General features: G+C 38.5%; 1 protein-coding gene and 1 long non-coding RNA gene across 37 annotated transcripts in view; one reads left to right on the forward strand and one right to left on the reverse strand.

Annotated features, from left to right (window-relative positions):
- NRXN3 (neurexin 3) overlaps positions 1 to 14,362 on the forward strand; it is a 958,542-nt gene that overhangs the window by 507,417 nt on the left and 436,763 nt on the right. The window lies entirely within an intron of this gene.
- LOC140684391 (uncharacterized) overlaps positions 8,919 to 14,362 on the reverse strand; it is an 89,734-nt gene continuing 84,290 nt past the window's right edge. The window contains exon 2 of the long non-coding RNA XR_012056604.1: positions 8,919 to 9,339. This is a non-coding gene — a long non-coding RNA (uncharacterized lncRNA). The remainder of the gene's footprint in view (positions 9,340 to 14,362) is intronic.

The raw sequence follows: 14,362 nt of genomic DNA on the forward strand, positions 1-14,362 counted from the left end.
CCCAAGCACAGTAAGTAATGTCTTACTGGGGTCTCCACAGCATTTTCCTGGCATACCCACTGACTTGCCTGGTGCCAGATTTGAGGCACTCAGGAAGGGTTTCTTCTGTAGGAAGCTACAGCAAGACTGTAGTAGATCCAGCGGCCCTCAGGCAAGCAGTCAGCTAACAAACCTTAAGGGAGCTTGCTGGGCTTGTTTGAGAACACCTGGGGCTACTGTTTGTTTATATAAATAATATTCCAAAGAACAGCAAACCTAAGTTCTCATTATTCAAGTGTGGATTTAATGTGTCTTGTTCACATTGTTTATTTATTTTAAATTATTTGCTGGGCCACTGAGGGGCTACATTAATGCAAGGTCTGGCCTCCTTACCATGGACCTTTGTTTTCTTTGTTTCTTGATCATAACCTAAAATAGAAGTCCCACTGTCCTCAAAAATCTAAGAGTAGATTATTTTATTAGGGAGGAAGAAGGGGACAAGGCAGGAGCAGTTAAAATATTGGATTCTTTTAAGTATTGGGTGTTTTCATTTACGCTAATGTGACTTCTCTGGGATCACTGTCATTATTGTTTATTGATGCCAGTTTTATTGATAAGGCAAACAAACAGACCCAGGCTATCTATAATCCTGGAAATGGAATAAAACTGATCATTAAATACAGGGACTTTGAGCACTGTTAAAAAGCTTCTTGATGTTTGGAGGAATACAGAGCCTTGTAAAAACCATTGACTAGAGTTAACATGACAATTTGCTTGTACGTACCAAAATACTACTTTAACCTGGAATGTAAAAGCAGAAGAATCAGAAAAAAGTGTTTAGGGGCCAGGAAAAATGATTCAGCTTCACTATATGAGTCCCCCTTGTGGAATATGCCTTCTACACTGTTGAGTCTGCTCCGTGTCCAGAAAATAGCATAAGTATTATGCATTGATAATTTGAACAGCTGTCATCTGCTCTCAGAATTAGTTTCCCAAATAGTCTGTGAGATAAATCTGTGTTTTTTTGCCTCATCTTTTTTACATAATAAAAACATTAATTGAGGCAGGTGAAGGAAAACAACTCAGGAATCCCAGTATTTTTAAAGTACGAGTTTAGCCAGCAAAATACCTTTGCAAAAGCAGCTTTGTAGCACTTCCTTCTCCAAGTCCTTCAAGAGAAAACACACATGCTGCATATGTTCAAGCTGTCTCCATGGCTCCACCTGCTCTACCACAGCCTGCTGGAGTGTGATCCTCCCACTCCATATTATCTGACTCATGCCACAGAATGATTTGTTAAGAAGGAAAAGAGAAAGCCAACTTGCAGCAGGCTTTGTTCTTTTGATGTAAAAATTTCCTCTCCCTTTTCTTCTGAGTTGACAATTCCCATGTAAATATTTTTTGTAAGAGGTGCACAAGATAGCACAAAGGTCCAAGTAGGAGGGAGCTAAATTTGAATCTTAAATGAGGGCATTCTCTGTCCCTGTTTTAAGATGTAGAATTGAGAATGAATGTTGATCTCAAATCTTTCTGTCTATTACTGGGATTTGAAACTGCATTGTCAAAGATACCGAGCAAAGAAATTCTGAAAGAGAACAATTTGCCATCCTGACTAATTTCTTTCTTTCCTTACTTCCAGCCTATGGTCTTATGAATGCTCAACAGGGCCTCACTGGACCTTGTTAGTGTTTGAGTAATAGGTGTCCTGCTGACACCTGATACAAAATTCATGCCTTTTTCTATCATTCATAATATAGATTTTCTAAAGTACAAAAATTACTTTAAGGTTTCTTGGAAAAGTCTGTGTCAAAGCAGCCACAGTAGGGAAGAAGTCTTCCAATTTTGACCTGGTTAAGGGTTTTAGCAAACAAGGTGAGGAGTGGGCTAAAACATAAGGAAAGGAGCTCACTATGGAGGGTCTTTGTACATGTTCTGTCCCTGGCAGGCCTCCTTGACATCTCTGTTGTAGGTTTTGTCCAAGGCAGAGCTCAATAGGCAGTTCAGGGATTCTCTGTCATAGTTATGTGATGGTGCCTTTCTTCTTTTGACAAATCAGAAGGGTGAAAGATTTGCTGTTATCAAGGAAAGCATAAAGAGTCTCCATCCTTTTTTGGGTGTGTGTGGAAGCATTTCCACAAAGGATGAGGAAAAGGCTGAGATACTGAGTGCCTTTTTAGATTCAGTCTTTTGTGGTTGGACCAGCTATCCTCAGGGCACTCAGCTCTCTGAGCTGGAAGACAGAAATGAGGAGCAGAATGAAGTCCCCATAATTAAAGAGAAAACAGTTAGTAACCTGCTGCTCCACTTTAATGTACGAAAGTCTATGGGGCCCTATGGAATCCACCCAGGAATACTGAGGGATTCTCTCACAGAAAAGCTTGAAAAGTCACTCTTAACCATTTATGAGCAGTTTTGGTTGAGCAGGAAGGTCTCAGATCACTGGAGGTTAGCCAATGTGATACCCATCTACAAGAAGGGCTGGAAGGAGAATCCAAGGAATTACTGGCCTTTCAGCCTGACCTTGGTGCCAAGGAAGGTTATGGAACAGATCATCTTGAGTGCCATCATGTGGAACATAGACAACCCAGGGATCAGGACTAGCCAGCACTAGTTTATGAAAGACAGGTCCTGCTTGACCAGCCTGATCTTCATCCATGACAGGGTGACCCACCTAATGGATGAGGGAAAGGCTGTTGGTGTTGTCTATATGGACCTTAGTAAAACCTTTGTCTCCCACAGCATTCTCCTGGAGAAACTGACTGCTCATGGCTTTGGCAGGCACATTCTTTGCTGGTTAAAAAGTTGGCTGGATGGCCAAGCCATAAGAGTGGTGGTGAATGGAGTTAAACCCAGCTGATGGCCAGTCACAGGTGGTATTCCACAGGCCTCAGTATTGGAGTCAATTGTGTGCAATATCTCTATCAATGATAGGCATGAAGGGATTGAGTGTACCCTCGGTCAGTTTGCAGACAACACCAAGTTGACCGGGAATATTGATCTGCTTGAGAGCAGGAAGGCTCTGCAGAGGGATCTGGACAGGCTGGACAAATGAGCCAAGGCCAGTGGTATGAGGTTCAACAAGGCCACATGCCAAGTCCTGCACTTGGGTCACAACTACCCCAGGCAGTGCTACAGGCTGGGGGCAGAGTAGCTGGAAAGCTTCCTGGCAGAAAAGGATCTGAGAGTGTATGGATATGGAGGACCTGGGGGTTCTGGTTGACAACCAGCTGAACATGAGCCAATGTGTGCCTAGGTGTCCAAGAAGGCCTCTGGCATCCTGGTCAGTATTAGCAGTAGTGTGTCCAGCAGGGCCAGGGGAACTGATTGTCCCTGGAGAGCAATCGTGAGCAGTCTTGATGTTTCACTTACTTAAAACTTTCCAAAGAACAAGAAAATGGTCTTTAGAAAATAATTCTTCCAAGCTAAAGGAGCTGGTGACTAGCCATTATGTGACAGTTTACCTAATTTCATCACTAAGTACATTGTCCCTTACACACCTGCCTAGTCATGACTCAAGTAGTAAATGCTTTTACAGTCTGTAATTTGGAGATGTTGTAAAGATAAGCAAGATACAGCAAGGTGCAGTTATCCTCATTATAAGAACAGGATTTAACAGATTTGTAAGGATGTGTAATGTGTGTAAATTCCTTTTAAAAACATTTTTTTAAAAGATTTTGCATGTAACGCACAAAAAGTCTGTGGTGTGGTAACAAGCTGAGACTAGATATTAGATTGCATGATTTGCCAAAAGGTTTCATCAAGGCTAGGAGTTTAGGCAGATGCAAAGATGACATTTATGTTGATAATCACTCTAACTCTGGATGTTTCTATTAACAGGGACAGGGAAGTGGGAAAGGATAGTAAACCTCATGGTTTAGATCAAGATTGGAGATTAGGATATTACCTTTTATGTTAGGATCTGATTGCCTCCTTGCCGCCTACAGCAGACTCTCCCTACATGTTCATGTCAGTGGTTGGGTCTTGCAACTATTGCTTCATGATCTGGGCTGTGAGCACACCAGCCTCTATATTTGTATCTTTCTTGAGACTCAGGTTTAAGCAGATTCATAATTGCCTGCTCACTAGATTATCCTTTCCTGCTTCCTTCTCTTTTGCCTCCTGCAGATGTTGGTTGTAAATTTTCTGTCACAGTTATGACGTTTTCGTGCTATTCTCTTGCCTCAAAGTGGTTTCATTGCTCCATGTAGTTAGTGGCATATATACAGGTGAAACAGCACATGACAGCCAATATCTTAAAATTATTTGTTCCTCATTTTTCTTTCCCTTTTCTTTATTTCCATTCTTCATTGCATTTCTGTAATGTCAGTTTCTGTTAGTGATCTCCTTCTCCATAAAACAAAACCTTATTAAAATGTAACTATGCAGTTGTTTGTATTTAATATAAATATAGATTAGTTTCCATGTTTAAAAGTTAAGTCACTGATTAAGTAACTTGCAGACTTTTTGGCAATCCTGGTAATAAGAGTATTTATGAAGATACGGTTTGTATTTAGGGGGAATTAATCAGTTTAGAAGTAAAATCTATATGGCTGAAGGAAATAACTGTTTACAGAAAAATAAAAAAGGGTGCTAGTAGGGAAGAGATGTCACTATCATCAATTAAAAATTGAAGGACACATTTAAGACTGAAATGAAAATAAATCAGACCTAAAAACATTGCTGCTCCTTGCACTTATCTGTTCCATAGATAACACAGGACATCATCTCCAGGGCTATCAGTCAGAGATGGTTTTGTTAGTGCCAGTCTCAGTAAAAAATAATTAAATTGACAGAAACTACCAAGCTGGATTATCTCACTGTCTAGAAACCTCTCACCTCTGCAGAGCAAGGTTACTTAAGCCTGTATTTATATGAGAAAATGAATGCATTGGTCTCTTTCTGCCTAGTTCCTGTTCATTCACTTGCTAAAACCAGAGCAATAGTTCAGCATGCTAATTTTGTTAATGTCAATGACAGACATTGAAAATTACATTCTTTCTGTGATGCAAAATGAGAGAAACAAATGCAACTTGAGAGAAACAAATGCAACTTTTCCATAGTAGCTGCAAATATACTGCTACATTGAATGTACTTTACTGATTATGTGAGTAACCTGATCCACATGGGGCTAAGGACCAAAGATCAATAGCAACAAATTTTAAGACAGATCAGAACTCTGCTGATGGAATAGGTACTGTGTAAACCTTAGCAGTCTCAGCAGTGTGAATATTTGTATGTGACTCTTTAGTATAATAAAAAGAGGCAGGATATATGTCAGAAAGTATGTCTGAAGCCAGGAGAGATGTTTTTTAAACCTTCTGCATGACCACCAGAAATTTACACTGCTTCTCTATATTTTCCAATAAGTTGGATGGTGTAACCAATAACCTCTTCAAGAGATTAGGAGGCAAAATGCATTTGTAGGCTTACTTTTCAAGTGCTGAAGGTAATACAGATGAGTAGAACAGGTAGGTGTAGCTGTAATGATTTCATGTATTAGTAGAAAACTGAAGAGCAAAGTCAAAAGTAGCTTTTTAAATTGTTGTATGTAGAACTGCAATGCAAAAGCTGTTTTTATAATTTGCTGATTGAAATAGAAAAGAGTGTTGGAAAAAGTCAAGCACACTTTTTTTCTCTATAACGAAAATATACTTCAATGTATTTCTGTATGTGAATAGGACAAGTGCTTAGTTACTATTTTTACTGACTTAAAAATTTAGACATTTTAAATTGAGAGTTTCCCTTTTATATGAAAATGTAAAGGCTTTCTTTTGAAACACTATGTAGCCTTTTTTAGATTCTGCTTGACATTATTGTTTTGGCTGGAACAGTTTACATATTATTTTAATTTTTAGTAGTTTCAGTTAGATTGCATATGCATTTTTGGGGATGAATGAAACATACAATGAAATGTTTCATGCTTGAATTAAAGACTATTATAGGAATGGATACTCTGACTCTTTGTAGGAGAATGGAAAATGTAAAGGTATCCAACCTATTTTCATTCTCCATGTGTCCAGAAAACTCTTACTGTGATTGATGTGACCTCAGCCTTCTGACAAAAGGAATCTAATCAGGTTATTTCATTTAAAATGGATGCAAACCAAGACAAATTAAAAGCATCAGCAAAACAATGATGTGAAAGCTACAGACAGAAAAGGATCATTGCTAGGGAGAAGCTACAACTGCTTCATAAAACTTGGTGCTGCTTTCCTAGTTAGACATTACTGGGATGGATGAAAGAATAGGAAAGGAAGACTTTCCTTGAACATCCCAGATAAAACTAATTGGGAAGTAAAATCTTTCCACCTCTCCTGCTCCCTGGGCACTTGCTAATGGAAAAACCTTGTATGAAGGAATTTTCTTGGTACTTATGTCAAAAGCCAGAGTATTTTGAAGGCACCTGAGGGAACTGAAATTACATAATTTGAATTCTATCAATAGTCTAAAAGGAGAGAGCTGCTGAGAAAAGGAGACTTGGAGTCTTACTATGAAATTCCCTTTCTGGATGTTGTTCTGACAATGAGATTGAAAAGTCTCAGCCAAATTGTGAGTTGGTGGGTTTCAGTCTGATTGAAAAAAGAAGGCACAACCCTAATCATGTTCAGGAGCATAACTCACTCTGTTTTAGGGATTTTGGCAGCTGGAATACTTAAACAGTGAGGAAAATTATGCTGAGTTGATGTGAATTAATCAGAGTAACTTTTAAAGATTTAATATACACCCCCATAAGTACAAAAACAGTCCCTGCCTACTGGCCATGGTGCTCATCTCCAACCCACACACATGTGGAAAGACACTGGAGCTGATTACAATCTGTAACAATATTATTTTTAACAGTTGTAATAGTCCACTCCTGAATAATCATTAAGTGTACCTTTAAAAAAAAAATCACAAACTCAAGCCAACAAAAAACCGAAAACCCAACCAAAACTAGAATATATGCAGATTACTAAAATACAGTTCCTTTCTTCCTACGCAGAACTATTATGCTCAGACATTCCCAGTGAAAGCATCTGCAGCAAATCACAAGCTTGATTTTAACCATTTAGTTATCTGATGTTCAGTTTCTCTGATCATTTTTTTGCAGCTTGGGGAGTGTTCTACCAAGGTAAATTTTTGAAAAGCTTGTTACCTTGCTTTGCAGTAATTGAAAATTCCCTCTCTGGGTGGCCCAGAGATATGTCTATGACATTAATCCTTTCTGCCTTTAGAATTTGCTATCAGCCTATCACTTTATAACTGAGCACCTCTTGGGTTAATGAGTTGGCATTCCTCTTGCTCTTCAGAGGTGTAGAGGGCAGGCAAATCAAAGCAGGCTGTTAAATTGTCTAGAAAACAGATTATGAAATGTGCCCTAGAATGGAGTCTGTGGCATAAGCTGGGAAAAAGAGACTAGTGGAAGATGCTACCATAGCTCTGTATTTCCTCTAGCGTGTATTGTCCAGCTCCACCTAGTTGAAGTGTTTTTATGGCTGGAATTGTTTATCTTCCATGTTTTTGAGACAAGCTTTGGATGTTCATTTTGGCTCTTATGGTGAAAGTCTGTTTTTAACACAATTGGGTTTTAGCAAAAGGTTCTATTATGTGTTGTTCAGAAATAGTTAAAGAATTAGAGATGTTGGGGTGTTTTTTGGAATCATGTTCCTTTTGTATGTTGGATAGTATGCATTTAATCTGAAACAAATCTCTCTAAAAGAAAATATACATTTCTGTACAAGAGGCTCAGTCCTTCCTTCCCAGTCCAGATGTGCCACTACACTATGCCAAAGGCTGATGCAGGCTCATCTGGGTTAGCTGTTCAGTGCCAGTGCTTGGGAAATGTGGTATCTTACCATCAGCTGGAGTAAAGAAACCATCAGGGAGTTTCCCTCTATTAAATCCTCTCTGTGAGGTATTTCTGCAAGTCCTTAGTTCATTGTTGCTCTTGTTATCCCCCCTCTAGTTTCTGTTTCAAATTGGGATAGCTCAAAAAATGACCATCCTCTTTCGTTCTGCCAGACTGACCCCACATACAGGCTCATTAAGCCGCAGCTTGCTTATTGTCTGCACTCTCAAAGCAAATGTAAGTCAAGGGAGAGATTGGTGCTTGGCTTTGCCTCAGAATGCTGAACAAACAGCTGACTGGTTTCTAACTAACTCATTTAGAAGAAGAAAAGCAAACTCTGTTTTTAATGTTGGCTTGCCCTAGTATAAATTTTTCTAGGGGATTTTTCTCTGTTGGATGGAAATACAGAGCTGGATGAGTCCAGTTAGAAGCTTTGGTGTCTGTATTTTCAGGCATTAAATAGAGATACTGGAATAGAATAGAAATCCCTAATTAGCCCCTCAGTGAGACAACCCCAGATTTCCTATGCCACAATGTGGCAAAAGAAGGCCTCTATGTGGCAAACCCTACAAAGTAAATCTGGCAGGAAAGGCCAAATCAAGTACTGCTCTTGATAATGATAGAGAAAGTATTTGGTGACATGCTGTGCTGCTGAAAATTCCTATTCTCAGGTCCCTTCCTTCATCTCTTTTTCCCCACATACATGTACAAACAAACCCTTTTAAAGATGGAAGAGAAAAAAAATTATTTTCCTTCTTCTCTGACCTCTCCCTGGAGGCCAGGAATGTAAAGATAAAGTCATAGTTATGGTTTTCCAGCCTGTACATCTCTTCCCCTGGATCAGTGTGGAAAATATCAGCTTGATGTTTCCTGAAATACCTGGTTTCTGAGGATCTGTATGAAATCTTTACAGTTTTGTGAAATCTAAAGTTGGCACATGCTGCAAAACCAAGGAAAGATCATTATTTTATCTTTAGTTTAGTTTAGGATTATGACTTTAGCGCAGTCCCAAGGTGTTGAAGAAGTAGGTGATGCTTGCAAACTTCTGTCAATTGTCACAAAATATTTCTGAATCCCCAAACCAAAGAACTCAAACATTTATTTATCCAGATTCTCACCATTGCAGCTTTGCTTTATTTTAAGCTTTCTCTCAGGGACAAACAGTTGAGTCACACTGGAGGTTATCGGTTACAGATTAGGAAAAAGCATGGGATGCTTAAAGTGGCCATCACTCTCACCTTCAGCGGGGGTGTTAGCATGAGTTATGTGTTAGCCTGCTGAGGAAGGATGAGTGGGAAAGGGGAATGGCTGTCAATGGCAGACATTGAAAATTACATTATTTCCGTGATGCAAAATGAGTCCAAAGTACTCAGACAGCAGCAGACAGAGAGGCTGAGGGAGCATCTCACCTTTGGGTTGTTGAAGAGGGAGGAGTTCAGATGTGAAAAGTGGCAAAATGAACAAAAGATCCCAGAGCAGCAGTTTCATGGAGATTTTGTAGTGCATCAGATTTTGGTGGTATATTCAGATGGCTGTAAAAGATAAGCAAAAGATATGTATCTGAAACTGTGGCCTTTCCTCAGTAAAGTCACCTTGTCTCTGTATTCAGCAGCAATGTTTCAATGTGCATGTAAGAGATGTCCTACTGTCCTCTGCATGTGTTTTACCACTGGAGGATCATCCCTCTGTAATCACATCTTCTTTAAAAACCCAAGACTCTCTCATGCAGTATCCTTTTTCCTTCGTCTGCAAGTATTTTACTTTTGCTACAATCACTCTCCTCAGAAATAAAAAACTTATTTTATGCTACTCTTGGCACCAGTGAGGCCCCTACAGTTTTGTTTTCAATTGCTTTTTCCATTCTTCTGTGTTTTAATTATGTGTCCTTAGTGATGAGATGTTATCCTCTGAGAAATTGAACTGTTACTTTATATTTGTGATCTAGTTTTCAGATTCTGTGGAAAACATTGAAAAGAATAAATAACAATTCCGTGGCATCTTTTCACTTTCTGGAAGATTTCCAGTCTAAATGTCTTCAGTGTATAATTTTATTCTTTTAATTTGATTTTTATTATTTTGCATTGATCTTCCATCTTTCCTATGCATCTCATATTTGCAGATTTTATTTCTCTTTTTAGTCAGCATTGGCCCAGCCATTTTCATCTTCAAATTTGAAACTGTCCTCCTAAATCAATCTAAGATAGTCACAGATTTTCTTAATGTCTACTCCTGCTTAGCATTGTCAAATGGAGCTTTGTAGTATTTGATAGACAGTCTGAAGGAAAATTAAGAAGGAAATGTCAGAGCGAAACCCACTAGCTAAGTAATAATGAATAATCAGTTTTTACATATTTACCCAAACTTTTCTGTCTTACAAAACAAAACAAAACAAAAATCAGTTTGGAATTCTACAGGGAAATTACACGTTTGTGTAAGATTTAAAATATGTGCTCCTTTCTGGATTCTGCCTACATTAATTTTCATTCAGTATCTTTTCTAAGTGCAATGTATAACTATATATTTATTTAAAAATATATATATAGTATGTTTTATATAGGACTTTTTTCCTGTTATTAGATTTTGATTGTAAGTCACTGTTCATTTCCAGTCTGAGACATTCTGTCTGAAGCATGGGATATTTTTAATGACACCTGTGTTGTAAATTCCTTTCAATGTAGAATGAACTATTGAGTCGTGTCAGTAGAATTCTAAATTAAGTGTACATGAACCATGTACTAGTTCTGGTTGCCTTAAAATCTGAAATAACACTTTCCTGAAATGCTGTTTCTGGGAGCATATTTTTTCTTTGTGGAAGGCCCTTGTAAGGCTTTATGAATGGCTTTTTCTCTGTCATAGTGGCACAAAATATTATGACTGGTTAGTGGCAAAATACAGCAAAGCAAAGAATATTGTCTGCAGTGGAATTTTATGTTTCCTAGAAAACATTTACCAAACAGTAAATATACTCGGACCACTGAAATTCTTGAACTAAGATTACATTGGACTTAATTTTTTGTGCTGTTTGTAATAATTTTTGAGTGCTGCACTCAGGACTTCTCTAGCTGTCTCAAGAAGTTCTTTACTGGTAGGATTCATCACAGGCCTCTTCAATTTGCATTTAATTCCACTTCAGTTTTCAAAACGTGTTCTTGAGTGGTCGTGCATGTAAGGAGGTTTGGTTCCTATTTTCATTGTGGTGATTTTTCACATAATCTTCTCCTATCCTTTTCGTGGCCTTCCTGTCTGAGCATTCATGTTTCTCTCTCAGTGCTCATTTCCCTGTAAAACCACAGTAGGATGCAGGATGGAAACCCCTGGGATTTTAAATCCCAAGCCAAGTCTGAGTGAGAAAGGCAAATATCACTCCCACACTCTCAATGTAACTGCTGCATTGATTTATAGATTTAAACTTATCTTTTGTTTTGAAGTCTTATTGCCTTTGACTCCTCTGCAAACCCCAGAAGTTTTGTCTTTGCTGACCACAGAGGCACATACAGTTATGGAAAATCTTCTTACTTTGTGGTGCTCTCTGATATGTGACAACCACTCAAAATACTCCTGACTCTATGTGTCTATATTGACTCTAGTTTAAACAAAGAAAGCAAGCATAAGAATGCAGGTTATTTTGGGAATAAAAATATAAAGTTTTCTCTGCCACAGTGATCCTTGAAGTTGAACACATGGTAACTAAAAGAGTTTGGTTTTACAGCTGGAACAATGTAAAAATAGTTTTAATTAAAAATATGTGAAAAAGCATAAAAAGTATCACAAACATTTGGGTTTCTTAATAAAAGTATGAAATTTACAGAGACCAGGATGATGTGGTTGAATACAAAGTCTTTGTTGCTAGTCAGTTGATACAAACTTCATGAATCACTTGGCTTTTTTAGGCATGAATAATCACATATCCAATTTGTACCGATAAAACCAGTATACCATACCCCACAATATTTTGTTGTCTTTGTGTAATGCAATTATAAACTTAAAATAAAATATTCTACAGATTTCTCCATCTGGACCTTGTTACCAGAGTAGTGGAAAATGATTCACTGTCTAGAAGAGTTTCATAACACTGAAGAGGAGATGCAGTCCACCCCCTTTTTACAAAGAGCAGAGCCATAGGGGTTTAGTGACTTTCTCAATGTCACCTCATAAGTCAGAGAGAGATCTCCTGTATGCTAGGCAGCCAGCCTAATGACTGAGACATCCCTCAACCCAGTGAAGTTTGTGACCTAGATGAATGTTTGGTGCATCTGGCAATACTTCAGCCATGTTTCTGCTGGGAACAGCTGTAATGTTTGGCTGTCTTGCAGGTATTTTGCCTCTGTGCACATCTGGAAAGCTAGCAGGTATGCAGGCATGGCCACTGTGACTTTCTGGGATGAGAAAAAACCAACAGTTAAGGTTTCAGGGAGTTGTTTATTATAATATCCTTGCAGAGCTGAGCTGGGTTACCAGTAATAACTGCAGTAAATTTGCAGAAAGCTTTCGATAATGGAAATCTGCCATAAGCTTCCTTAGGTGGAAAAGGTCAGTTGTGTATTCTGTTGGAGAAAGAAAATTCTGGTAAAGGTCAGAAGAATTAAGACATTTTCAGTCTGCCTCAGCCTGCTGGTTCCTCTGGATCTTTACTGTGGTGCATGTTTTATAGAATAAGGGATATAATTAGAAAGCTGAGAAACCCATCAATGAAAGCCCATCTCAAAGTAGTTTAAGCCCTTCAAACTGGGATTAAGTTAGTGAATGAAAGAAAAGTTTTAATTCTTCCTTCTTCCTCCAGAAAAACATAAGCTACAGAGCACAGTGATGTTAATCTAAAGTGAAACACACTTTGTTGTTAAACACAGCTCTCTATCATCAAATACTGAAATCGCAGCACTGGCTTTACTCTAGGGTGTGCTCTAGGCTTGAGTGCTGGTGGATTAGCTCTAATTTTCTTGTAAGTAGAGTCCTTAAGATGTGCATGTTTTAATTGATTATGTATCTGTATTAAGAACAGTAAGACTGTTAGCTAATGCAAGATTGGAATATAATGTTAATAGTGCATATTTGCACGTGATTCCCAAAGAAGCTGCCTATTTTAAATCTAAGGAAATACTCTGTTGTCATGTACATAATGAGCCTCTGTAACTCACTGCTGTATAGTGTTGTGGAATCTTAGGTACATTGGAAATCTTTAATGAACTAGAAGTGTTATACAAAACAATATATATAACTAATGAGCAATCTCTCACTGATAAAAATTGTTTGGAAAAACCTAAAACAAATAAAAAATTAAATACTTAGAGAACATGAACAAACCATCCAGTAAAAAATTAATAAATATTTAGGCCAGATAATCAGTAACAACCTACCAAAAGCATTCTTACACTAAAGGAAATGTTTCCAAAAGCTCTAAAGCACATTCTTCCCAATACTGCTAAGTGTCCGTGCTTCTCTTCTCCTCACGAACCAAACATTTACAGTGACACAGGCCATGAGGCAGAATTTAATGCTGGATATTAGCAAACCATATTCCATGCAAAACTTAACCAAAATTTCAAACCACTTATTTCAGTATTCACTGGCTTTGATCTGCTAACGGCAGCCAGTGCATTTGCTACCATTGGTATGAGACAAAGGGTCCCTCTCTATTATTATGGGGTTTTTTTTAATAATGATGCAATTACTCAATAATAAAGTACATGATGTGTATCTCTTCTAACTGTGGCTGTCTGCCTCTGTGAAGAGGGAGTTGGCCCTTTGAGGGTGCAGTAAGAAGGGCAGTGTTAGACTAACAGGGTCATAGTGAAGAACATAGCTCCACAGGGACCAAGGAGGCTGCAAGCCACCATCTCTCTAAGAACAGCAGAGATACTTCCAGTAGCACACATAGGACAATAAGAGCTAATAAAGGGAAAAAATGAGCTTCATAAACTCAAGGTTTAAAGTTGATGGTGTGGTCCTTAGGGGTCGGCAGATACATTGGTTAACATGGAAAGCTTTTTAAGTTGATTTTTCTTAAAATGTAAAGATGAAATGCGTATGGCAGAGAAATGTGAGCCTCTTTACCCTAATGTTGTCCTGTGGTCCCATTACTCCTACTACTTCTGCCATTGAGTAATTTCTTGCAGGAATGTTTCTATGCAACTCTCACTGGTGTTCTCCTGTGTGGAAGTCTGCAAAACTGAGCTTAGGGTTTCAAAGAAAAATGCTTGCTGTGAAAAACTTGTATCTGGCATTACTCTGTGACTGGTGGCATTCTGGGAAGTTGTGCCATGCAGAGATACCAAGATTCAGAGGCAGCTGTTTCTTCCTACGCCGGGAGACACGGAGAGCAACTCCTCTATCAGTGACAGGAGCCATACACTAAAATTTGTAGCTAAGCATGCTTTCCCTCCTTTGGCCCACTAGTAGGTCTGAGCTCCAGCTCACAGGAAGCAGGTGGCTGGCCAACAGTTACTCATCCAAGTCTTGATCTGGCACAGCCAGCAACAGGTATCACTTTCCTGACTAAACTCAGTCTTCCAGCTAGAAGCTTTGTTCATAATTCTGTTAATCTCTTGCACTGACTGT

This window comes from Taeniopygia guttata, chromosome 5 (genome assembly GCF_048771995.1).
Source record: "Taeniopygia guttata chromosome 5, bTaeGut7.mat, whole genome shotgun sequence".
Taxonomy (NCBI): Eukaryota; Metazoa; Chordata; class Aves; order Passeriformes; family Estrildidae; genus Taeniopygia; species Taeniopygia guttata.